The sequence below is a fragment of the Schistocerca gregaria genome, chromosome 9 (assembly GCF_023897955.1).
Source record: "Schistocerca gregaria isolate iqSchGreg1 chromosome 9, iqSchGreg1.2, whole genome shotgun sequence".
Classification (NCBI taxonomy): Eukaryota; Metazoa; Arthropoda; class Insecta; order Orthoptera; family Acrididae; genus Schistocerca; species Schistocerca gregaria.
The window spans coordinates 210,347,407-210,374,260 of NC_064928.1; the positions used below are offsets into that span (position 1 = coordinate 210,347,407).

Sequence of the window (26,854 nt, forward strand, 5' to 3'; positions counted from 1 at the left end):
AGAAAGCTTTTGACAATGTTGACTGGAATACTCTCTTTCAAATTCTGAAGGTGGCAGGGGTAAAATACAGGGAGTGAAAAGCTATTTACAATTTGTACAGAAACCAGAAGGCAGTTATAAGAATCGAGGGGCATGAAAGGGAAGCAGTGGTTGGGAAGGGAGTGAGAAAGGGTTGTGGTCTCTCCCTGATGTTATTCAATCTGTATATTGAGCAATCAGTACAGGAACCAAAGAAAAATTTGGAGTAGGTATTAATATTCATGGAGAAGAAATAAAAACTTTGAGGGTCACCGAAGACATCATAATTCTGTCAGAGACAGCAAAGGACTTGGAAGAGCAGTTGAACAGAATGGACAGTGTCTTGAAAGGAGGATATAAGATGAACATCAACAAAAGCAGGACGAGGATAATGGAATGTAGTCGAATTAAGTCCGGTGATGCTGAAGGAATTAGATTAGGAAATGAGACACTTAAAGTAGTAAATGAGTTTTGCTATTTGGGGAGCAAAATAACTGATGATGGTTGAAGTAGAGAGCATATAAAATGTAGAATGGCAATGGAAAGGAAAGCGTTTCTGAAGAAGAGAAATTTAACATTGAGTGTAGGTTTGTCAGGAAGTGGTTTTTGAAAGTATTTGGAGTGTAGCCATGTATGGAAGTGAAACATGGACGATAAATAGTTTGGACAAGAAGAGAATAGAAGCTTTTGAAATGCGGTGCTACAGAGGAATGCTGAAGATTAGATGAGTAGATCACATAACTAATGAGGAAGTATTGAATAGGATTGGGGAGAAGAGAATTTTGTGGCACAACTTGACAAGGAGAAGCTATCAGTTGGTAGGACATGTTCTGAGGCATCAAGGGAGCACCTATTTAGTATTGGAGGGCAGTGTAGAGGGTAAAAATCGTACAGGGAGACAAAGAGATGACTACACTAAGCAGATTCAGAAGGATGTGGGTTGCAGTAGGTTCTGGGAGATAAAGAAACTTGCACAGGATAGAGTAGCATGGAGAGCTGCATCAAACCACTCAGGACTGAAGATGATGACGACAACAACAGCAACAAGAAGTTTTATCTACTACATGCACATTTTTCTTGTGTGCATGTATAAAGAACAAATTACTTTTCAGAAAATTGATAATATAGTTAAGACAGCCACAGTTTTATAATATGTAGTGGCAAAAACTGAGGAAAAGACTTTGTGTCTAGAATTTGTGGACAAAACTAGGGAAATATACAATTTTTTATTTTTTGCTTTCATTATTGAACTTAGATTTGTTGCTACACGGTTGCCACTCTTCTGCTTGATGTTATGACCGTGACAGCTTCATTTTCATTAGCATGAAGCATCCCTGTAACAGTGGGACATAACTAATGTGGCTATGTAATGGTGCATAATACTGTCCCAAGCTGCTGGGCAGTTAATGCACCATTTAGTCTCGCAATGTCCTTCGTGGATCACAAATACTTCGTAAGAGCACAATCATGAAACCCATCAGTTTGACAGAATTCATATGATCCTGGCATCCAGAGTTGCTGAAGGTGCATATGATTTTTCCATGATTGTCATTTAATTTTTCATGGGCCATGTTGATTTCAAAGAAAACATCTTTGATAGTAGAGCTTGTCAGATTTTCCTTCAGTCGTGGTGTCAACAATAAACTTAGATGTTGTTCTTACACACTGACCTTGATATAAATGAGGAACTGCTTTTACTGATGGACATAACCTTTGAAGTTTTGCTTTACCGGGGACAAATTCAATAAAGCACCACATACAAATAATGTAAACGACGACTCAAAAATTGTACTAAACTATGTTTTTGATACAGTCCAAGATAGGTAAATGCTGCTTTGCACTCACTTTAAATATAATGTTGTTAGTTGTTAGTTGCTGGTACTAGATTTAGTGTAGAGATAAATTAATCTTTATAAAGTTGCTGTGTATGAAAAGTTAGGTAAAAGTCCTATCCAGTGTCTCTTGTACATGTTATGGATACACAGTGGAGATGTGTAAATTGTAGGAATGTTTTGGACTAGTGTGCATGTCATTAGTAAAAGTTAAAATAAGATCAATCAGTTAACCTCTGTTCAGATATTTGTGATGAAGTAATGATGTATGCTTTTTTTCCCTTCCAGAGTGCCCATGCTGTCAACAGTTTCCTGACGAGATAGAGATGTTGTACCGGTATGTATCTGCAAGTTGCATTAGCACATCTTGTGCTGAAAGTATGTTTTTCATTAATGCCTGTCATTGTACTGTGTGCTTTGGAGTTATTTTTCACTAAACAGCAGTGTGACATTTACTCATGCTAGCACTATTTAAATGCAGCTGCATTTTAATGTTTGATGCTGATCGAAGTGTTACTACACACTAGTAAATTTCACTTATTGTCTGAAGCACAATAAATGCATTGGAAATGGTTAAGCTAAGAAACATTAGATCTCTTCACAGAATTAAATGGTTTGACTGTAGCTACTGAAATGGTAATATTATGTCAAAGGATTGAAGACTGCTTTTCCAATAAATCAAGCCGTTTAACGTAGTTAAGTTAAACTATATCAAATGAATGGTAGGCCCATATTTTGTAAAGTCTGTGGAGTGGCCTTTCTGTAATTATCTCAAAAAGGATAGGTTGATAGATTCCTTAGTGACAGAATAGCTGTTTCTCAGAAAAACAGATAATTAGCACTGGTGAGGCTCAAAGGCACTCAGATTTATGTGGAAGTAAAGTAATATGTTGTAATTGTCACTTTGTTACATAGAAAACTTGTAAACTGCCATAAGTGATAGTTCTCAAGTGGAAGAAGGTATGAATTCAGGTACTTGGATTAGCCTAGTCCCTTTCGAACTCAAATGTGCTTAACGGTCATTTGGACATGTTACTCGATGTCAGCTTCATCCCATAATAAGATGAGCAGTGTGATGTTGCAGTTAGGAAGAGAACCTAGGCAGTATTATTTTTACATAGACATTACTTTCGGAATGGAGGTTGTATTGACCGTGATCTAAAGTGTAGTTTGGGGTATAGGTTGAGGAGATATTTGCCTTGCATTTGTGAAGCCAGTGAATTTGGATATGAGAGCTTGTAGTGAAATACTACGAGTGATGTTTTTTGGACAGGAGTAGTTGGGTCTCTCAACTGTGCTGTGAGATGCGGCTGCTACGGAGTTCAGCTACTACAGGATTCCTGAAGACTGTCACATCAGCCTTTGCCGTCAGATGTCTTCTGTCATGTCTGCATCTCGAGCAATATTTGGGAAATGATATATGGACTTTAATTCTAATCAACTGAAGCTCATGTTTAGTGGCTTTCATAACTTAGAACCTATCAATAAATCTTTCAGGGCACAGGCATGGAGGATCTCTTGAAAATGTCATTACTGGTACAATATGTTGTAAGAACATGGTGGGAAACGTAATGTAATGGTTAAAGAATTTTCATATTTTGTTGTTATGCTATTAAAACTTGCTTTTTATGAAAGTGTGCACTATTAAGGCAATGGTGCTTTCATGAGATACAAAAATGGCCATTCTTAGTATAAATTATCAATAACCCATTGGTGAATTTAATAAATGACATGGCAGATTCACACTTTGGTAGTGTAATAGATACAGCCTCAGCTGTGGAGTGAGCAAGTCAAAAGTTTATAGGTTCGTTAGCTATTGTCTGTTTATTTTTGTTCTCCTCAGTGTTCCTAAGAGTTTGGGACCACCTTACTCATACAAAAATGAGGTGCCATAATAGATGTTACATGTATACAAATGCTCTGGAGCTAGTCTGCGAACATGCTAGCGAGTAAAATACAATTAAGATTTTTATCACTGCTTGATTGTGACCATTAACTATTCTTCCAGTAACCACAATCACAGCACAAGGCCTGTGAGTGTGGAATCATCATTGGGCAAGCTCAAATGTATTACAAATTAAACACAAGGCAGATTGTAAAATGTCTTTGTTTTAGAACAGAAAATGCAAAAAACAAAGGGTGCAGTGAAGATTTATATGTATAAAAACAAAGATGATGGGACTTACCAAACAAAAGTGCTGGCAGGTTGATAGACACACATACACACAAAATTCTAGCTTTTGCAACCAACAGTTACTTACCCCTAAGGTAAGTCTTTCTGCTCCCGGGATTGGAATGACTTCTTACCCTCTCCCTTAAAACCCACATCCTTTCATCTATCCTTCTCCTTCCCTCTTTCCTGACAAAGCAACTGCCGGTTGCGAAAGCTCGAAATTTTGTGTGTGTTAGTGTGTCATTTTATTGTCTGTCTATTGGGGCTTTCCCACTTGGTGAGTCTTGGAATCTTGGTTTTTAATATATTTTTCCCATGTGGAAGTTTCTTTCTATTTTATATATATTATATATATCATTCAATATCTTCCCAAAAACCCCCTTTGAGTACGGTTTATTGTGATGGTTTGGAAACATAATGGGAGATAAATGTGCTTTTGTACATGGTTCTTATCCTGATATTAGATTTGGTGCAGATGGTTGTTTCTTTAGTGCAGAATTGTTAGCCACCTTGCACACACTGGACCATGTCCGCTTCTGCTTGCGACTGTCCTACACTATCTGCAGTGACTCCTTGAGCAGTTTGCAAGCTATCGGCCTGTGCTTCCCTTGCCATCTGTTGGTCATAGCTATCCAGGACTCCCTTCCTCTCCTTTGTCGTGGGTGCTCAGCAGTTTTCATTTTGACCCCAGGCCATGTTGGGATCACTGACTACGAGCTTGGTGATCGCCTGGCTAAATTGGCTACTAACAGGCCATCTCTTGCTATTGGCTTTCTGGAAATAGACCTTCGCTCAGCATTACATCGTCAGGTTTTGGGACTTTGGAATGCAGAATGGCACATTTTCTTCACTGAACAAGCTCAGGATGGTAAAGGGTACCAAAACTGTGGCGGTCCTCCTTACCGGCCTTACAGTGTGAGGTTTGGGAATACAGAAGTGTCAGATTCCACCCATCTGCTTTGATCCAAGATGTCATCAATATGGTGGAAATTGCTGTTCTAAGCATCTCCAATATGGCGCCTGTCTCACTAGATACACATGGCAACGAACACGAAAATACGTGTAGGCAATATCATCTCCCTCCAAAAATAGAATAAAACTAATGGCACAACTGCAGGATATTGGGGGTTATAGGAGTGAACAAGCTAAATAAAACAGTAAAAAAAAAACGCACGATGATTCCAAAACACAGAAGATGACGAACAAAAAATAATTCAAAATCTACAGAAATTGGACACTTACCTTGAACTATATAGATTAACGGCAGCTGACAGTACAAAAACACCAATGCCTAAAAGAAAAACAATGAAAATTGGAATTGTAAATTTCCCTTCACAGCCGCAGAAGGTACCAAAACACATGCACCTACATTTAAAAATATGAAAATTGGAATAGGTCATTTTCCTTGATATGTATAGGTCAACTATAACTACTGATACGAAAAAACCAACACTGACAACCACAAAAACAAAACCACAACACATCAAAAATAAAACACTCCAATATCCCTACGTAAGCTGTACCAACTGACAGTATTCATTGGCAAAGAACTCTGTTCTTACATTCACAGACTATTGCCAGGAAAAGTTCCAATGCAGTTTTATGGTATGGTGAGTTGAAAGAATAGACAGTATATGCTCACTGGACGTAATTGGAAAGTGGACTCTCATTGGAGGTCATGTAAAAAGAATCGGCAGTGGCACTTACAATGTACGGATACTTACGTAAAGCAATTGTCACTAGTAAATAATTATGTAGTTTACTTGCCAGGCGTAAATATTAAAATATCCAGTTTGTGCTTCATGCTGTAGTAACTGTTACATCTTAAGTTAGCTTGGAGCACTTCGGAGGTGACATAGGTTTTCATTTCAGATTTTACACCACAGTGCAATACAACCAAACTGCACTACCATAAGGACATCTCATTTCTGTTTGCCTGTCGGCTCAGACTGGGACACTCGTGGTACGTATGGAAAATGAAGGTAACGTTTTGTCCCATGTTGCAAGAGTGTATGTGGTGTGCTGTGAAATGGTGAACCTACCTTATTTGCTTCCATATTCTTGCTCAATATTGTGCTGTAGCTGATCTTTCCTCAGAGGTTCCCTGTGTTCTGTGGCTGGTCACTTCAGTGTGTCAAAGTAGTATTGGGTGAATTGGTGAATAATCTATTCCTGTAATGGACTGAATGTGATTAGTGTTTGAATGGAATGTTAGTTGAGAGTAGCTAAATGCTATTTTGAAAACATTGTGTGGTTTGTACAGCATTTCTTGACGCATTTATAGCTGCATTTCTGCTGGTACTATTTTACTCTCATAGTTAACCAAAAATATTGAAGGATCGTAGTTGTGCTGATGCACATGAGAATTGCAAGTAAAATGAGTTACCTGCTGCCTTGTTCTTCCTGAAATTTTTGTGCATGTGCAATTCATTTGCAGAGCCTCCTGCCTTCTTACAGAGTACATTGTTATACTATGATTTTTGTTTTAGCTAATTGCCTCATACATAACAAGTTTGCAAGTAGTTTTTGTGCCCTGTCTGAAATTTTTTTTGTGGTTTCCTGTTCTGGTTTGCATGCTTCATAGATAGTTGAAGGCACATATTTCTATAACTTGTCTATTACAACCAAAAACCTTCCTTTTCCCTGCTGATTTTTACTACCTGACTTCAGTTTATTTCCATGCCTACTTCCTCAGCTTCCTATGAGAAGTCTTAGTTTTCAGTTCCTGCTCAATGTCTTCCCACAACACTGTTTCCAGTACTTAGCATAATTCTTAATGTTGTGTTAATGTCACTCTCAGTTGCAATGTCTCTTTCTAATGCATTTCAATTTTAATTTTCAGCTTATGGACGTCTGTATTGAATCCAGAAGCACCAGAATTTGTAAGGTATTGTATTCCCACATTTGTCTCGAAAAATTTTATTCATTTGCTCTGGTACTTATGTATCAGTCTCTGTGTGTGTGTGTGTGTGTGTGTGTGTGTGTGTGTGTTCCCTTATTACATGTTCTTTTGATAAACTATTTATCTCTGCCTCCTGCAAGGTGTGTGTGTGTGTGTGTGTGTGTGTGTGTGTGTGTGTGTGTGTGTGTGTGTTCCCGTATTACATGTTCTTTTGATAAACTATTTATCTCTGCCTCCTGCAAGTACCTTCCACTATTAGTAATTTTTATTTTCTTGCAGTTCAACTGTGACGGTGCAGCAGTCATCGTTACCTCCAGATGCACCTGAATTACAAAGGTATGGAATAGACATAACCAGTGGATCAGCATCACTGATAAATGTTACTGCACTAGTAGCAGTTTCAAATTTTTGTGTAAAAGCACTTAGGATGTGACACAAGGTAGCCGTCAACCTATGTAATCATTTTATGCACACATTTGATTGACTGCTGTGTGACTATAAAAATCGCATATGCAAAGCTTCCCAGTTACTAAATATGTATGGTAATTGAATATTTCATACATCTCTTCCTCAGTCCTTTCTCCTCGGTCATCTTTCTCTTGCCTCTCCTTCACCCCCTCCCCTCCCCTGTGCTCTTCAATCCCCATTGCCTCCCTCTATGTGTATTGTAACATTTGTTAGGAACTGAAGTTGATGAAAATGGGTAAGACAGTAGCTTGATATCATTGCTATATGAGCTATGGGAAGCCTCAGCTGATGGACCTGTGGACAGTAGCTTCAGTGAAAGTATAGTCATGTCACCTGCAAATTGGTAGGAATACAAAACTTCTGATTTCTATATCACAGTAGTATTCTGATCATAAGCCTACAAACCATATTGCAGTCTGTTTCCTGTTAAAATCAACTGAGGAAGAAAAACAATTGGCTCACTGTTTTGTATCCAGTTTGTCTTAAAACTACATGAGAGTAAGATTATGTGGAAGATGAAACTTCTCTAATGGTTTAGATGCTGTGCTGTTGTGGTTTGACAGTGAGAAAGAAAAACAGCATATTTTCACAGCCATCATTTTATTTCGTGCAGTCAGTTTCAACAGTAAACTGTACATTGTTTCAAAATTATTGAGATTGTCTGTCAGAATGTTTATTGGAGTATTGTGTAAAATCAAGTAAACTGGACTAGAACATAGACATGGGAACATTGAGCATCTTGTCTTTCTATAGTAGTATGAACGGTAAGACATGGCATCAGAAGTATGACTTGTATGTTCATGGGATTGTTCAGAAATGGAACAGTCATAAGTGCACAGGGTTTTGTGCATAGTCCTCTTTCCAGTTACAGATAAAGTACTGGTACAATTGAAATAATTTAATTAGAAAAATCATAAAATTGCATATTTTATTGTTTCCTTGGGGGCCTGTTCAAGTGTGAGCATTTATAAGAAGTTGACAAAATGCACCTGCATAAAATTCTGCCAACTGAGGTTGCATGTAGCCTGTTACAGCATCACAAAGTTTGTCAGTGTTGCTGCCAACCCACTTCATTGTGGATGCACAGGTAGACCTTGTTCGGAGCATAGCCTGGGCAGGGGCATATGTTAAAGCCCCATGTAAATTGAGCTAATGACTGGTAACTGATAACTGTTAGGGCATTGTTTTGTGAAACCACCACAAGTAGTCATTACTGAGTGCTTTATTTTGAATAGCTCTTCATAGTATTACCCGAGTGTCACACTCGGGTTAAGAACTGTTCCACATGCCTCCAGTGTGGGCTGCTCCACACCACGACCACCACCTACTTCTGCTGTCACAAGGAGTACAAAAGTCTAAAAGGTTTCTTGTAGTGCAATGTTAAAACAATTCTTAGTTCTAGTTCTGTCCAGTAACTCTCACTTCAGACTGCATAATGTGTCCAAAATCGGCAGAAGTTATGGTTCTAGCAAAAATATGGAATCTGACTGGCAGAGGACTTGCACTACCCCAATTCAGTCTCATGCAGAACTTTGAAATTCACAGTTGTCAGTTATGGAACGTTCTTTAGAGATGGAGCATGTTTTTTCACTGTGTGTGTGGGTGTGGGTACACGTACCATCTGATGACCATGTTTGTTTTTCCTTTTAGTTCGGCAACTACGATGCAGTCGACACTGAATCCGGAGGCAGCCGAATTTGAGGTATGGAATGGGCATGGGAAGTAGATTGGTGCTAATCATTAAGAACTGGAGTCAGCTGACAATTTTAGTAAAAGCACTTACCTAGGATGGGACTAGAAATTGAATGTCAATGTATATAACCTATCCATATTTGATAGCTGGTTCCTGTGTGCATGAAAATAAAATTACAAATTTATTTTAATCCATTTGATGCTTTGCTCAGTCCTCTTTCATTACTAGTGTGATGCTCAGGTGGTTTATTCTGGGAAACTGAAAAATCATCCAGAATTTTTCAATTTGAACTTTGATAGAATGTGTTCATAGATTATTGGAAGATAATACTCTGCAACTAATAGGGCATACTGACAGTCCTCTGAATCTTCCATTTAGTGCTCTCCACACCCTCAAATTTGAGACTCATCTATTTCACAGAATTCATCAGATAGGTTGACGTTCCAAAGGGACAGCACTAGGATATGTATTTTCATGACGTAATAAAATACATACTCCAACCCCATCTGGATTGCTGCTTGGTTTTGGAATGCAGCTTGTTCTTGCAATATAATGGTAGGTTTTTGTATGCTGTTGAAGCCTGTTTACACTGAGTAAACATATGTACTTACATGTCAAAAATGTTAATGAAGCTCAACCAAATATGAGAGTTAAAGTGCAGCATATGTGACTTTGGCCTTTCAAGCATTTTTGTTTCTGCTTAGTGTATTAAAAGAAATGGTTGTTTCAGGTAACACAATGTAATAAACATTTCATAATGGGTTTAATGCATTTGTAAGAGTTTAGTTTCATTAATAGGCTATGAACACAAGCAAGTTTACTGGTACATTCTAGTTTCAGCCTTTATAACCATATTATAAATTTAATGCTTCCAGAAACATTCCTGTGTACACTGAAACTTTCGAATGCTGAAAAGTGCAGCAGTAGCTCTTGTCAGTATTTGTGGCCATTGTGTAGCATAATAGTTCAGTGAATGAAGTAATGTACAGTGCCAGGAAAGAGATTTGTAAATAGTAAAATTTCTGTTTTAGGCTTGGTCCTGACTTCTGAAGGAAATGGACCTCCTAGACTCAGTGCTGCACTAGGTAAGTTATGTGCACACATAATGGGTGTATTGAGTACTTCGCAACTTTGAAAATCGAATGATTTATTCATTTAACTTGGGCATGGATTTGGTGTCATTTTATGGGGAAATGTTTACTTTACACTTCCATAGCCCCAATGTGACTTTGTTTGGTTACTCAGCACACACTCCATCTGAAGCTGAGGTCCTGGCCATGTGACGACAGTGTCACATATGACTTGCTCAGTTGCGGGGTATTCTGACTCAGAAATACAGTAGAGATGTCAAGGAATGTTCATGGGTTTTTCACTGATGCAAATTCTACTTTCCATTAATTTAACCTATTGCATGAGAAGTTGACTACACAGTAAATATAGCCTTTACATTGTATCTTTCATCCAAATTGTTACTCCTCCACACAAGATCCTATAATCAGTCCTACTGTTTTTTAGGTCTTGTACGGTTTGAAGTGCGTATATTTACTTCACACATGGCAGTTGTACATGGGACTGGAGCTGTAGAAGAGAATGCTGGGTTGATTTTTGTAGGACTGTACATAAGGCCTAGTCCCACTTGATGTTTGCCATGTGCCAAGGGATGACTTCAGGATGTGTCATACTGAATATTTCCAGTAAAACACTTTGACCACTCAAAAATGATAGGCCTACGAGGAGGATCTTCACCATATTCTGTACAAAAATTACATTGTGTAGTTGGCCCACACTCGTCAAAATAAAGCACACACCATCTGCTGCTTCTGCTTGGGTTAGCACAATTTTGTACTAGCGTATCACACAAGTCAAAACAGTCAGTTTTCTGTCAACATGACACCAAGCCTGTCTGTAAGTTACCTGTATAAGTTGGTCTAAATTTTCAAATTTGTAAAGTTCTTTTCTAATACACCCTGTACTGTAGTGTCATGCTTGCTCCAAGAATCAACTAGATTCTTGTGTGTGCATGTGTGGACATCATGGGTAATAGGCCTACTGGGGAAACTCGCCATGTAAAACAAAGAGTAACGCATCAAGCCTGGTACCCCAGTGGTGATGAGGAAACCCAGGTGTTACTAAAGTAAAAAATAATAATTTGTGTGCCTCTTACTGTTTGTATCAATATTATTAATGTATTTATTGTATTACATATAGCTAATACACCTTAACTGAAAGATTCAATTGATTTTTAAGTAAATATTGAGTATGTGGCATATGTAGAACACTTTTTGCTTTAAAAACTAAAATTGTAAGGCAGTTAAAGAAAATTGCTGTGTTACCAGAATAAGACCATCCTTTCTCAAGAAGCTCTTTGACAACATTTTATTGACAAGGAGTATTGTGACTAAGTATAAAAATTATTGATCACCCATATTTTGATAATAAAAGTAGACAAAAATAGAAACTAATTTTTTACATTAAGTCAATTGCCTTTAGTACTACATTTCATAATCAGTGTCTGTTGGAACATTATCTGGGACAAGTTTCATCTAATGAATTAAGAAAAATGGCTGTGTATTCCAGCTTACTGTGGTTCAGAAGTACTTGGCTGTTCCTTCCAAATGTTTATTTCTGAGTTTGTGGGACATGAGAACATGTACTTTTTCCAAATACAGTGGCTTTTTCTTCTATTTCCAAATCTGTCGCCTGTTCACTTCTGTCCCATTTGCTACGTAATACAAGTGGCTGACACAGCCACTTTCATTCTCATCATAACTCAGTGAGTATTCACAAAAGACGTAAGTATGCTCCTAGTCCCCATCAACTTCTGCAGAAAAATTATTTGTCCAATTTTAAAGAAAATGCAATTATGACTAAAAATGGAACACACCTACACTGGTGAAAAATTTAGCTGTGGGCTTTTTCGTGGTTAGTATGAATTGGCAATGTTTTCTCGTGCGAATGTAAAATGTATTGCAGAAAAATTGGTCACGTTTTTCTCACCGGAGCTAATTAACTACTCTGATTATGTTTATGATAACTTTCTCCAATTGATTAACAAAAACATTCAAAAAGAGGTGTGTGTATGCTGTCATGAAGCTAGTCCACTCAACATCTTTGGTGTCTGTGGCTGTCAGCCGGCTACTTCATCTTGAGGTTGGCAAGGATAGAGGCTTGGTGACTGGCTATTTGTCGTAGGTTCTGTGTTAGTAATGGCAGATTCCAATAAATACTTAAGGTTTGGTGGTTTCAGTGAATTTCAGGCATTTTCTCGTATTGGAGACAATGCTGTGGCTGACGGTCCACTCTTAATGACAGGTCAGTGGCATTTGTATAGAGTTGACAGTAGTAACGGACAAGCAACACTGTGAAATAACCACATAAATCAATGTGGGATTTACAATGAGTGTCTGCTAGGATGGTGCAGGAAAATGTGGCATTGATAGGCTATTGCAGCAGACTGACGAAAATGCCTTCGCTAACATCAGGAAATCACCTGCAGCACCTCTTGTTGGCCTCGGAGCATATCAGTTGGAACCTAGGTGACGAGATCTCAGGTGGTAAGAGCTGATGGTATGGTTGGTGTGGTGTAGGCCCCATGGACCCAAGTTAACACTACACTGTGCAAGCTAGTGGTGATGGCTGTGTTTACATGGAATGGAATGGGTCCTGTAGTCCAACAGAAATATTGGCTGGAATGGTTGTTTTCAGCCATTTGGTGACCAAAAATAGATAATATTTTTATGGATGACAACATACCATGTCTCTAGGTTAGTACTGTTTGCATCTGGCTTGAAGAGCATTATGGTCAGTTCGAGCAAATGGTTTAGCCACTCACATTCCACATCATCAGTCGAATTGAACACTTACGGGATATACTCGAGATGTCAGTTCATGCTCAGTACCTTCACTGGCAACACTTCACCAATTGAGAACATCTGTAGAGGCACCATGGTTCAGTATTTGTGCAGGGAACTTCCAACAACTTGTTCACTCCATGCCACCAGCTGCTGAACTACACTGGGCAAATGGAGATAACAAGATATTAGGAGGTACCACACGACTTCTGTCACCTCTCACTATAGTGCTGACTAAGCCTCGAATTGGTTTGCCACAACCACATTGAGATTCGTCACACTCGAACCTGTTTAGATAACCAGTGCTCCTGTCCAGTTGTTTTTGATTAGATGTTGCAGAACGACAGTTGTGAGCAGGTCCGCAATTGAAGATTTTGGCCAATAGGAGTGTGACATGACTTCTGTCAGAACTCCGTACAGGTCAGTTCACCAGGTGGCATTGTTAGATATTGTCTGTGTTTCGTGTGACGATGTGAATGTCGACCAACTGGCAACTAGTTCTCCGGCAGTCCAAAACGTATGGAAATTCTACCTCTCCGTATTGCTCATAAATCAGCGAGTATCACTTCATGGGTTGGTGTATTAAGAAAACAGTAGTAAGTTTCAAAATACTCGTGCAAACACTTGAATATCTTTCACCACTGGCTATCCCTCTTGAATGCAGAATGTTACACATATTATAAACAAATATTAGGGGCTAACATACCCTTCAGTAAAGAGAAAGCATAAACTCAAGATAAATTTGAGGTTATTGTTACTGTATTGGATGTCATGCTTGCCTCTTGAATTTTCAACTGATCACCACATGTGTCAATAGACAGCTCTTCATGAATACAGCATGTGACATCAGAAAGTCCCATGCACAAAGTCTTGCGAACTGTTGCCACATCAGGCCATACTAAGAGGCAGTGTAATAAGTTGGCCACAGTGCTCGCTTGCCTCACATTAAATTTAAAAAAACAAATTCATTGTGAAAGAAGGAACTCCGTATAATCAAGAAGTCTACTACAGTTGGTCTCATGAACAATAGCAGTGCAGGTCAAGGCAGGACTAATTATTGTGTTGATGGTTTCAAGTGACATTAGCGGTATTTTGATACAGGACTTTTGAGCTTGAAGAAAGCATGTATCCTATACATTTCTCCTTGTTTATGTAGTATTTGTCACTTTCCACAACCATCAGCAATGACAAATGGAATAAATCGGCAACCACATTCTCAAGATTGTGTAAAGTACTCGTACTGGCTGACAGAAGCATACTGAGATGAGTGCTACTGAATTCTTGTCGCAGTCAGGGAACGCTTGACTACATTAGCAGAACAGACCTAAGCTCAGCTGCCTGTGTTTGTGAACACAGCTACAAAAGGAGTCCTATTCAAATTGGATATTTCCTGTGGTTGCAGCAATGAGAAGCGTATGAATGCTAGTCGTCAGGTTTGTGATGCAACACATTCCACTAAATGTTGTCTAAATAAAACATGTTAACTCGAATGGCAGAGCTTCACCTGTAGATATAAGAAGAAATTAATTCAGTAGACCCCTCCACACCTCCCCCAGGGGACTTGTGGTTCTTACACGAGTTTGTGTATGGTGCACACTGGGCCCTGAGCTATTGTGGCTCATTCCCATGCTGTTTCCTTTATTATGCCCCTCTTTTCGTGGGCTCCTTCACCTCTGCCCACGCTTTCCAACCTCTCGGCGCTCTCATATCGACCTGGATATGTCACATTTCTTGTATTCCTTCCTGTTCTTGTTCTCCTCGTCTTTCCTTTTCAGTGTTTCTGGTCCTCCTTTGTGGACTGACCTCACCTACATTTCCTCTCCCTGATATTTGCCATTCGGGGAAGAACTTCGCTCCCTAGCATCTACAGCATGGATTCCTTCTTCCTCCCTCTCCACTTCCTTCCCTGCTGTAACTCACTCCCATGTGCTATTTGCCAATTAAAAATACAGTTGCTCTCCTTCATTGCTTCTAACATCTCTGCTGCCACATTTAAGAATTTATTACAATTTTACATTATAAGGCAATTTAAAGAAAATACCTTTGGGGCTTACATTTACCTACACACAAAAATAAATGTTTCATTGCCCTCTTTGAAAGATACTTTTTAGTTTTATAACATAGAAAATAAAAAGTTGAATTCAATTGAATGTAGTGGTCAGGTAGCAGGTAAACTTTCACATAGGAACTTTTTTAATTTTGGTATTAACAACAATTGTCTTTAATCTTTATGGTCCGACAGATCAGTCATCTCATTAAAACATCCACAAATTATAGTAAAAGTCATAAGTTCCATAAATGTCACTTCACCTGTAAACATAATTTGACAAAGGAGAAAACGCATGAATGTATTCTTTACTGAACTCTTGGCATGCACTTGTCCATGTTTCATCGAAAAATTTCTGCTTTGGACATTTCATTAGTTTGGTCTGCTCATAAAACGTACCAGCTTTAGCACACAGTGATGGCAGTGTTGTGAGAACAGTCATCACTCCGAGCACATCATCAACTGTGCAGACAAGTGAAGCAAGTTGATAAGCAGTGGCGGCACTGTTGCCACTAACTCCATCTCGTAGGAGTGACGTCACTGTCACACAGCACATTTCATGTATCTTGCTGCTGACCGGTGGGACAATGAAAGCAGGCACGTGTGATGGAGCTGGGTTGCTGTGTGGGCACATGTGTTGCCAATCCAATTGATGGTTGTTCCATTTGTGAAAAACATAAAATATAGCAGACTGTCTTTCATATATCACTGCACACTGTAGCAACATAGGAAAAACATTCTAATTAGCCCATGTGTTGCATTGTGTGAAGTGTCACTCTAACATGAATGTAAATTGTCACTGTTCATTCACTAGAACATTAACAATTCACACAACTGAAGTTTGTCACACAGTTTTAAAGTGGTTTGTGGTTTGAATAACACACACTCAAGTCTGTTGCTTAGCGCAGTTATTTGTGTTTCTGAGCAGGCATTTATGAAGCATCTGCTAACACAGTTTATTCATTGCGCAGTTGTCACAATTGGTTTCTCACCTTTGATAGAGTAGTGCTTCAGTTCAAAATCAATGTAGGCTATGAAATTACCACAGTCCGACCCTACGTTCTGAACCCTATACCGTGTTACCAGTGTCATCAATTCAACCACACCAGAATGTCTTGGGACACGCACCCAAATGTCTAACCTGTGGTAGGGATGCATATGAGGGCAACGTCCACCTCCTTCTCTGTGCTGTATCAATTTCATGGCTGTCTTGCTGCTGCCTCTTGGGATTGTCCTGTCTCTCATGATGAGCAGGAGATCAGGTAAAGGAAAAAGTGCCTTCCCCAGTCACCTGCAAGTTAGTGGCTAGTCGCAAACTGTGTGTACTCCACATAGTTTTCTAGTTGCTACCTCTTACTCCATGAATATGGCCACACAGACATGTGACCTCAAATTCAGCTCTGAGATTGTGAAATTGTCCAGTGTCAAAATAACATCACCATCCCCCTGTCCAGCTGTGCAACTAGCCATCACTCTGGCCTCAAGGAGCGAAGCCACTAGGTACACAACTGGTGACTGGAAAGAACGGGAGTTCTCCTGTGAACACTCCCTACTTCCCTCCAGCCAAACACCAGTGTCTTCCTCTGCTAACTGGAAAGGTTCAAAGAAGTCCAACAAAGGCACACAGTTTTCTCCATGGCCATCTTGAAGATTCTCTTAAATGGTTTTGCCATGTGATACCTTAGCCTGACCAGCTTGTATGTCGCCACTGCCCACCACAAACAGGTTTCCTGCGTTGCACTCCACACACTGACAGCACCAGAAAGTCGATGACTCTGTTGACCTCATGGAGCAGGATCCTCCCGCTTCTATGCAGTGTAGCTGCAAGTATTCACACTGTCAATCAACAGTGCTGAGGCAACGCCCATTCATTTCTTCCTCCTCATGCCGCCTCGAACGGAACATTGGTAGCCTTCTGTCCCACAAAGAGAATTTATGACTGCTTTTAGCATCAAATGCCCCTTCTAATCTTCCTTCAGGAAACAAAATTGCATACTAAAGACTGCTTTGAGGTTTCACATTTCTCTACAGTTGGTTTTAACCTCCCTCCCCACTCACCTGCCCCCCATTCCACACACGCACCCTCTCCCTCCCTTCCCCCTCCTGAGGTCAGCATTCCATCTCCTGCGGGCATCATGCTGAAGGAGATTCATAGGCAACCCATCTCACTTACTACCTATCTTAAAGTTGTTGCATGTCACCTTTTCCTTTCTCACTTGATGTTTTCCCTTCGTACCGAACTATCAGTTTAATAAGTCACAGCTGCAAAATACTAACGCAAATTCTTTACAGACGAATAAGAAAAGTAGTAGAAGCCGACCTCGGGGAAGATCATTTTGGATTCCGCAGAAATGTTGGAACATGTGAGGCAATACTGATCATAAGACTTATCTTAGAAGCTAGATTAAGGAAGAGGGACATGAAAGGCAAGCAGTGGTTGGGAAGGGAGTGAGACAGGGTTGTAGCCTCTCCCCGATGCTATTCAATTTGTATATTGAGCAAGCAGTAAAGGAAACAAAAGAAAAATCTGGAGTAGGTATTAAAATCCATGGAGAAGAAATAAAAACTTTGAGGTTCGCCGATGACATTGTAATTCTGTCAGAGACAGCAAAGGACTTGGAAGAGGAGTTGAATGGAATGGACAGTGTCTTGAAAGGAGGATATAAGATGAACAACAACAACAACAACAACAAAAGCAAAATGAGGATAATGGAATGTAGTCGAATTAAGTCGGGGGATGCTGAGGGAATTAGATTAGGAAATGAAACACTTGAAGTAGTAAAGGAGTTTTGCTGTTTGGGGAGCAAAATAACTGGTGATGGTTGAAGTAGAGAGGATATAAAATGTAGACTGGCAATGGCAAGGAAAGTATTTCTGAAGAAGAGAAATTTGTTAACATTGAGTATAGATTTAAGTGTCAAGAAGTCATTTCTGAAAGTATTTGTATGTAGTGTAGCCATGTACGGAAGTGAAATGTGGACGATAACTAGTTTGGACAAGAAGAGAATAGCTTTCGAAATGTGGTGCTACAGAAGAATGCTGAAGATTAGATGGATAGATCACATAACTAATGAGGAAGTATTGAATAGGATTGGGGAGAAGAGAAGTTTGTGGCACAACTTGACTAGAAGAAGGGATCGGTTGGTAGGACATGTTCTGAGGCATCAACGGATCACCAATTTAGTATTGGAGGGCAGTGTGGAGGGTAAAAATCATAGAGGGAGACAAAGGGATGACTACACTAAACAGATTCAGAAGGATGTATGTTGCAGTAGGTACTGGGAGATAAAGCAGCTTGCACAGGATACAGTAGCATGGAGAGCTGCATCAAACCAGTCTCAGGACTGAAGACAACAACAACAACAACCGTTTATATCCCTCCATTATTCGATGTTACCAGGTCAGACTTCCTGTAGCTTGTGGGGCAGCTACCTCAAGCATTTCTGCTACTTTGTAACTTTAATGTGCATAGTCCTCTTACAGGTTCTCCTAGAACCTGTCAGAGGTGCCCTCTTTGCTGATCTTAATCAACTCAACCTCTTCTGCCTTAACACTGGAGTTCCCGTTTTCTTGTCCAACTCCTCGCATACCTATTTCCATTTGGACTTATCATTTTGCAATGCGCAGCTTGCTATCATCTTGAGTGGTCCGTTCTTTCTTACACCTACGAGAGCGACCATTTCCCATGTGCTGTCAGTTTGCTAACTCCTACCCCATCTGTGTGCATACCCAAATTGCAGCTTACTAAAGCTGATTGGCAGCAGTACGTGCCATGATGACCTTCAAAGAAACAGATTTTCAGTTATGATGACCAGGTGCAATACCTCAGAAGTGTTATCCTTTCTGCTGCAGAGTGTTCTATTAATCAAACTTCCTCTTCACATCATCATGTCCCGCTCCCCTGGTGGACTGAGGCATGTGCTGACATAAATCTTTCACTGATATGTGCTCTCAGCATTTTTAACAGTCATCCTATGGCAAACTGCATTCATTACATACAGATGCGTGCAAAGTGTTGTTGTATTCATTGGGATAGAAAAAATCTAGCTGGATTTCATTCAATACTTACTTTAACAGTTGCACCCATTCTTCTGTGATACGGGCCAAACTCCAAAGGCTCTCTGGGACCAAGATCAATTTGCCAGTTACTGGCCTGACAGTAGCGGACAGTGTCATTGTGGACCCTGTTGCAATCTCCAACACTTAGGACAGCCATTTTTCAGAAATTTTGACCTCTTCCCACTATCACCCTGCTTTCCTCAATCGGAAAAAAGTGGACCCACAAGGCCAGATACTGTCCAGACATTGTAGAACCTTTCTCTTGTGGGCAATGACATACAACTGCATCTGGGCAGATGGCACACTTCCTAGATGTTGGTGTAAAGTCTGGGAAGGACAAATATCTTCCTTCTGGCTCTCTCTCTGGGAAGGACAAATATCTTCCTTCTAGCTCTCTCTCGTGTTTTTTTTGCTGCGTGATGGAATGTGATTTGTACCCATCTGGTATGGCGGCTCGAGTCTCACCCTTTTATGACAAATGCACAGTGTGGATTTTGAGTGCAGTGTTCGGCAGTTCTCGATCTCGTTACTTTGTCCACTTGTCCACCTGTGTCGTGACTGGGTTTATGTGGAAATCCCAAACTTACTGTTTTTTTTTTTTTTTTAATTTGGAGAAGGCCTAAGACTCCTGCTGGAGAATTGGTATCCTGGCCTGCCTCCCACTGGAACTAAAGAATTCCTAGGGTTCATGCTCGATAGGAAACTTCCTATGTGTCTTACCTAGTAGCCCACCTTCCAATCTTGCTGCAACGAAGCATACCTTTCTTTGTTCATCCCATAATTCAGGTAACATGCCCTTAAATTGATCTAAGAAATATTTAGGGTGCCATCTCCCATTTGCTTCGTAGTTCTTTTAAATTCCCTATGCAAAGGAAGACCATCATTTTGTATACCAGTTGACCTACCTCTAGCAATGCTTCCATCATGCAATAGTGATTTCACTTCACTTTTCACCTGCTGACCGACCTGTTCCTTAGTCTTGCCTACCTCACTGTACACCACTTCTACTTGCCGTGCGCACGCATCCTGCTTTAGCGCAACAGCTGATATCCTGTGTTTAGTGTTTCACTTCCAGTTCTCGTAAACCTCAACCTTTGTAGTAAGTTCTTTCCTCACTTCTTTGACTTCAGATTCTACATTTTCAAAACATCTAGTTCTGCCTGCAACATTCTCCTCAAACCGAATGGTAAGTTCATCTAGCCTCTGATAATTTTACTCAGCCTATTTTCTTAGAGCCTCATTAGTCTCGCTGATCTTTTTACTGAGTCGTTCATCTGCTCTACTGATGGCCTAATATCTTTCTTCAATTGTTTGTTGTTATGCTCTACTGATCATTTAATATCTTCCCTTAATTGTTTGTGGTTGTCCTGCAATCAAGTTTTGACCATGTCAATGATGGACACGTCAGGCCTAAGTTTACACTCATCTCTCTTGGGTGTTTCCATGATTGGTGACGACATCACATTTGGACTTCCCATCTCTGTTAATAAACTACTGTCCCCTATACTGGAATCCAACAATTCACTACTCCTTGCTTCTGTTTTTGTCTCCAACTGATTACTTTGCCTAAAGAGACTGCTTTCATATCCTTGTCTACTGCAGTTATACCAAGCTCATTACTTGACATATTGAACCACCCAGGCAAAAAAATAAACAAAGTGCTGTAACACTCGTAGCATAGAATGGATGGCAATAACCACAACCAAACTGCAACGCTGTATGCATTCAATACTGTAATTCGTGTTCAGAAGCACACATAACATACAAGATCAAGTACAGAAGAAAAAGAATGAAGTATAAGCTAATGTAAGTACAGTTTTGCAATTGTATTAACTGTTAAAATTAGACAACTAAGTAAGCAGGGTCAGGTAGTGACATTTACTTTAGTATATGAGCGGCAAGTAAGCAATGTCTCGTAATATTAAATTAATGATACAAAAGAGTTTTAACTGTCACAGTTTGTAATTATGTAATTATCTGCACTGCCAGTGAATTACTATCATTGTTTCACTTGCATGAGGTAACGTTGTGATGGGAGATTTACTTAGCATTGTCTGCTGGCTCTGTAGTCACGGGTGTTCAGTAGCGGTGACTCAATTGATGCTGTCAGCACTGCACACTCTCTGCAAAACGTGGTAATATTTGCAGCGTCGCTCCTAGGTGTCGTTCACGTCATACATCATTATAGCTGCCAAAAAGTTTTCATAGATGCCACTAGTGTCGTCTTCCGTAATGGCTGCCAAATAACTGTTCCTTTTTGCACATAGATGCTGCTAGTATCACCAAAAGCACACCGCTGTGGAATATGTTTACTTCGTAGCACTAGCTCTTTGCACCGTCATGGATCGGACGAGTATATACACTGTTTTAAAAGTTCTTTGATGTACACATCCCACAGCTAGTGTGCCATCACTCAACAATCCAAATTAACAGTTATACAGAAATAGTTCACTCACCAAATTAATTATACAGCACTTCTTATCTGAAATTGCAGGTCCTGAATACACGTCACCATGTAACACACCCGTGAGTACAAATGGGGTTGGGGGTACCTTAATCTGCTCTCTCCACTTTTGCTGTTCTCGACTATGCGCCCTGCCCACACTGTGTACCTGGTAATTTCACGGTGGTCGTATTATTTTGCTCTACAGCTGGCTTGCCTGAAATTACCTACAGAAATATGCAAGAGTTAGAGGAGCCACTCAATGTCAAAACACAACACTGTTCTACGTCTGATATGAACAACTATATTCTGAGACGATAAAAGAAAGTCGCAGGTTGCACTGTTTACATTCTAGTTCAGAAGTGTTATCCCAATTAATGAATGATTAATAGTCCATAATATCATTCAGACAAGCGCATGTGTAACCGGCACGACGCGGGTCATTAATGATGATGCGGAAACGCAATGATCGAATGCGCGTTCTCACGCTAGCTACAAAACACTGGCACTTGGGTGCACTCTTTTATGGTGACTAATTTCTACTGATTCACATCAGGTCATTCTGGGAGACTGAACATGGTGCAAATGATTGATGCTGTGTGACACACGCAACGAGAGGATACACAAATATGTTATCAGCAGCACTGCTCATTTTTAATTACATCTTTATGCACCTTCCTCTGAATCACTTCCATGTTTCATCACTTTACTGTAATAGTACTTGTAGCAACACTTGAATTTCATACTAACAATGCTTCATACATGCAGAGCTATCCACAAAGAACAGTTCGGTGTCCCGTACTCGACTCTACAGGTGCGGCTGCCCACAAAGATACTCCACAACCGAGCCAGCGATATGACAGTATGCTAACAACTTGCTCACTCTTGGTGGAGCCACTGTGATCTTTATGTGGGTTCCTGGTGATAGGAAATTGGGCTGTTGACGCTGTTGATGAGGCTGCAGTCCTCTCACCTCAGACTGCGAGTTCCTATATTCCCTCCGATGATCTGTGTTGCTGTCAGGAGGTTTTGTCCCTTTGGCATCACTGTTGGTCCTCCCTTCATTGGAATAAGCTCAGTCTTATTAGGTCTCAGCAGCTTGCAAGACCTCGTGTTAGCCCTCCCGCCAGGAGGTTGTCATTTTAAGTAGGTTGCATTTTGGGGGTTGCATTTCGGGCACTGCCTGTTTAGCCATCATTTGATAATGGTTCCTCCCCACCACTTCGTACACATTGTGCCCAAGTTTTAACTATCCGCCACTTCCTGACAGAATGTCCATTTTTTAACTGTTTATATTGCTGCTTGGGTTTGTGCCCCAAAACAAAACAACCTGCTTAACCTGCACTATATTAGTGGCTATTATTTTATTAATTTTGGGATCATTTACAATTTTGTTTTCTCTCAACCAGTTGTGGAATTTATTTGTAATCTCACTTTGCTCGGCTATTTTACCTGTAGCAGCTGGATCTGGTTGGAGAGAGAAACTACTTACTACCTGTGCTTATTGCACAATGGACTCATCCATCTTTTGCACCGCTTGCACTGATTCTATTGTCTCTTCAGTGGTTTTCTGTGGCACTTGCAAAGCACTGACATTACCTATTAATTTAGTTACTGTTTTGGCCAGATCTTCAGTGACCTTGGGCATTACTGACACTTCTTTAGCAATACTGTGGAAGCTGGCATTCAGATTCACTACTAGTGCTTAGTGTTATTTTCTCTTGCAGGTTGCATTTCATCGCATGTCCTGATTGGTTCTGGGATTTGTTTAATGAGCACTTTATCATATTTTTTCCCTGGCAGCTTGTGCTTACTCGCGTTCTTTCTTTTGCAGCTTTCACTTCATTGCCTCTGTTCAGGTGTGAGATTCTGCCTAATAAAGCAGCAACTGGGTCTGCAGCGGGTGCAGGACTTTGTTCAGCATCCACTGCAGATTGAGACTACTCGGTTACATCTACTGTTACATTATCTGGCTCAGTTTAAGTTGCTAACAAGTCAGCTGCAACGTTGCTAACATTGGCAACATCTTGTTAGTAGTTTCTTGTACAGTGTCCATGTTTGCGAATTTACTCATTTTTGGCTATTTCACAAACAACTATGCCGAAAAATGGAACCCTCCTTCACTCTAACCTCAACAATGAAATGAAACAAGGTCACTTCAACATATAACAGCTTAGTGATAGCTCTAATTTCATGCTGGAGTGCAAAAATAGCTATAATACTCTACGCTGAAAGCACAATGAAATGATTCTACTGACCACAAAATTTGACTGTGCAGGATCAAACTACTGCAGTATACTAAGATAGCAACATCTAAGCAACCGTAGCTTTTATGCAGAAGTGCAGTGTGGAGCCAAGGTGAAATTCATCATCTCTGACAGGAATCTATTTTCCACTTCCACATCTATTTCCTCAGGACTCCACTGGTGCAGTTCGTTCACGAAAAGTAAAACAAGAGATATGTACCTTAATGAATTTTAGTTTGAGCCCCCACGCTGGGTGGCAGTTGAATAATTATTTTAGAAATGGACATTTTCTCTTTTTTAGTGTGGTGCTGTGTAGTGGTAATGGAAAAAATAAATTTTTATCATAGGAAATTAACTGGAATGCCATTAATTAAAAGAAGCAGCCAAGTAAAATAATAGTTATAAATTATCACAATCGCACACAAATTTACCACTAAGAGAGAAAATTAATTAGTATTTGTCTAACCTGCTTTGAAACAGTGGAGTGGACTGACCTTGCACATTGTTCGTTGGCCATATGCCGATCATCAATATTACACTTGATGCACAAAAGTACTGCTGAGAAACTGTGAGTTGGAATGTCATACGTAGGTAAAGTTTGTGGAATAACCTGGTGAGAATTCGAGCTAGGCGTATCCAGGCAATTCTAAGATGGATCACATGACTGACTGCTTTTTAATCTCTTTTGTAGACTGATTGCTTGTCCCCAGTATTCAATCAACTAAAATCTACCACCTGCTTTACCCATGAGTGAAGCTATGCAAACATTCCATTTCATATAACAGCGACATATATCAGTGAAGTGCACAGTTCTAAATTTCTGAACATTTAGCGCATGTTGCCAATTTCTTTTCCATACTGCAATCTTATCAAGAAGTGACTGAATATTTATACAGCTTGTCTCAGACAGTACTTCATTAAATAACACTGCATCATCTGCAAAAAGCCTTATTTTACTATTGATATACTCTGCAAGGTCATTAATATACAATACGAAAAGCAAGGGACAAACAAACTTAGCTGGAGCACTCCCAGTTACTTCTAAATCTGACGATGACTCCCATCTAAGATAAGATGCTGTCAACTCTCTACCACAAAGTTCTCAATACACTCACAAATTTCTCTTGATACCCCATATAATAGTACTTTCAACAATAAGAATAGATGTGATAATGAGTCAAATCCTTTTTGGAAATCAAAACACTGTGTCTACCTGGTTGCCTTGATCCAAAGCTTTCAATATGTCACCTGAGAAAAGTGCAAGTTGAGTTTCACATGGTCAGTGTTTGCAAAAACCATGCTAGCTGGAAACTGAGGACCCCATTCCATTCAAAATACCTCATTATGTTTGAGCTTGGAATATGTTCTAAGATTCTACAAGAAATCAGCATCATAGATACTGGATGGTAGTGTTGTGGATTGCTTCTAATTCTCTTCTTGTAAACATGTTTGACCAGTGCCTTTTTCCAAGAACTGGGCATGATTTTTTGTCTGAGGGATCTACGACAGATGGTGCTCTGTAGCTTTGTTCACTTCCAACAATTTCAGCTGTTTCCCAACACTACAGACACAAATACTTCTTTCATTCATCTTTTCAGTGGTACAAGGATTAATTGGGGCAATTCTCTCGGGTTTTCCTTTGTAAAGGAACATTCACAGAGTACTTCCCTCATTATCCATGCAGTGTGTGGCCAATTATTATTTTAAATTTGAGCCAGAGTTCGTCTACATGCTAGTATACTGAACGCACCCATCTATCTACTTGTTTTAGTTGTACTCTGTCCTTTGTGCTAAGTTACCATTGTTCCCACAACCACGTCATGGTCAGTGATACCAGTGTCGAAGTGGACATCCTCAAAGATGTCTGGTATATTTGATGAAATTAGAGCCAATATATTTCTATTGTGAATGGGTCCCCTGAATCTGTTTAGTACAATTTCACAGGATGTCTTACCACACCAACCACTAACAAAATTGTTATTTCCCCAATTAATTATTGGATGATTGAAGTCTTCACCGATGTTCACAGTGTGATTAGGTAGCTGGAGTACAAGTGAACTGACATTTTCTCAGAACTTTGCGGTTACATGAGGAGATGAGTCTGGGGGGCGATAAGTTCCTATCATTATTTTATACCCACCCCTGCTACTGAGTCTTGTCCAATCAGGCTCACATGCAGTTTGTTTCTACTTCAGTGGATCAGAGTTTTTTGTCTACAGTGTCAAATACACCATCACCTTTCTCCATTTGCCTATCCTTTTGATATACATTTAATTTTTCCTCAAAAATCTCATTGCTTTCAATTTCAGGTTTCAAGCAGCTTTCATTGAGCTTCATTGCTTTTCACAAGTACTTCAAAGTCTTGCACTTCGTTATGAATGCTTCGGCAGAGTACCACCTCTCACCTGTGGGAGGCATTTACACTTATACTTGTGGGTTTCCTACAGCCCCTGGATGGTGAGCTGCCTAACCTAAAAAAAAAATCTCTTGTGTGCACTGCACAGTCAGTATCCTGAGTAGCAGCCTCTGATGTGTAGTGCACATGTGACCTATTTATGTGGACCCTACAGTTCACAACGCTACAGCACAGGCCCAGGAAGTTGCAGCCTCGCTTGTCACAGAACTTCCGAAGTGTCTGGTTCAGTCCTTCCACTCAACTCACCACCAAAGGGCCACGATCAGTTCTGGAGACAATGCTGCATATTGTGAGCTTCATTGAGACTTAATGCACAAGGCCGGTATATCAAGTTTCTCTGCCAGTCGCTGGAATGACCCAAGAGTCACTTATTCAGTGCCCAGACGAAAGGCATCATGTGTTCCAGTGCACACCACAATCAGCAGTTTGTTGTACTCTGTTCCCTAAATGGCTGCCAGAATAGCATCACACTGAGTGCACCTGGTGTCCTTTCCTGTCCCTCGCTGACATTTCCCGAAGGGATACAACCATTCACCATACATTTGGATTGCCAATGATTGAGACCCCTACCTTTTCGTGTTTTCCCAAAACAGGTGAAGTGAGTCCCACTGTCTTAGTTTTTCAGTGAAAGACAGCACATAAAACTTCTTGGTTATGGGGATTGGTATAACACCTTGAGTCCTCCCTGGCCCCGAGTCGACCCTCC

General features: G+C 40.0%; 1 long non-coding RNA gene across 9 annotated transcripts in view; it reads left to right on the plus strand.

Moving 5' to 3' along the window:
- Positions 1-26,854, plus strand: part of LOC126291928 (uncharacterized) — a 220,732-nt gene that overhangs the window by 3,406 nt on the left and 190,472 nt on the right. For 2 of the 9 annotated variants that reach the window (XR_007551925.1, XR_007551926.1), the window contains exons 2-4: positions 2,139-2,187; positions 5,896-6,005; positions 6,866-6,910. This is a non-coding gene — a long non-coding RNA (uncharacterized LOC126291928). Of the gene's footprint in view, positions 1-2,138; positions 2,188-5,895; positions 6,006-6,865; positions 6,911-7,204; positions 7,262-26,854 lie in introns of those variants that run through there. The other 7 variants (XR_007551931.1, XR_007551928.1, XR_007551932.1 and 4 more) reach the window with 5 other exon arrangements.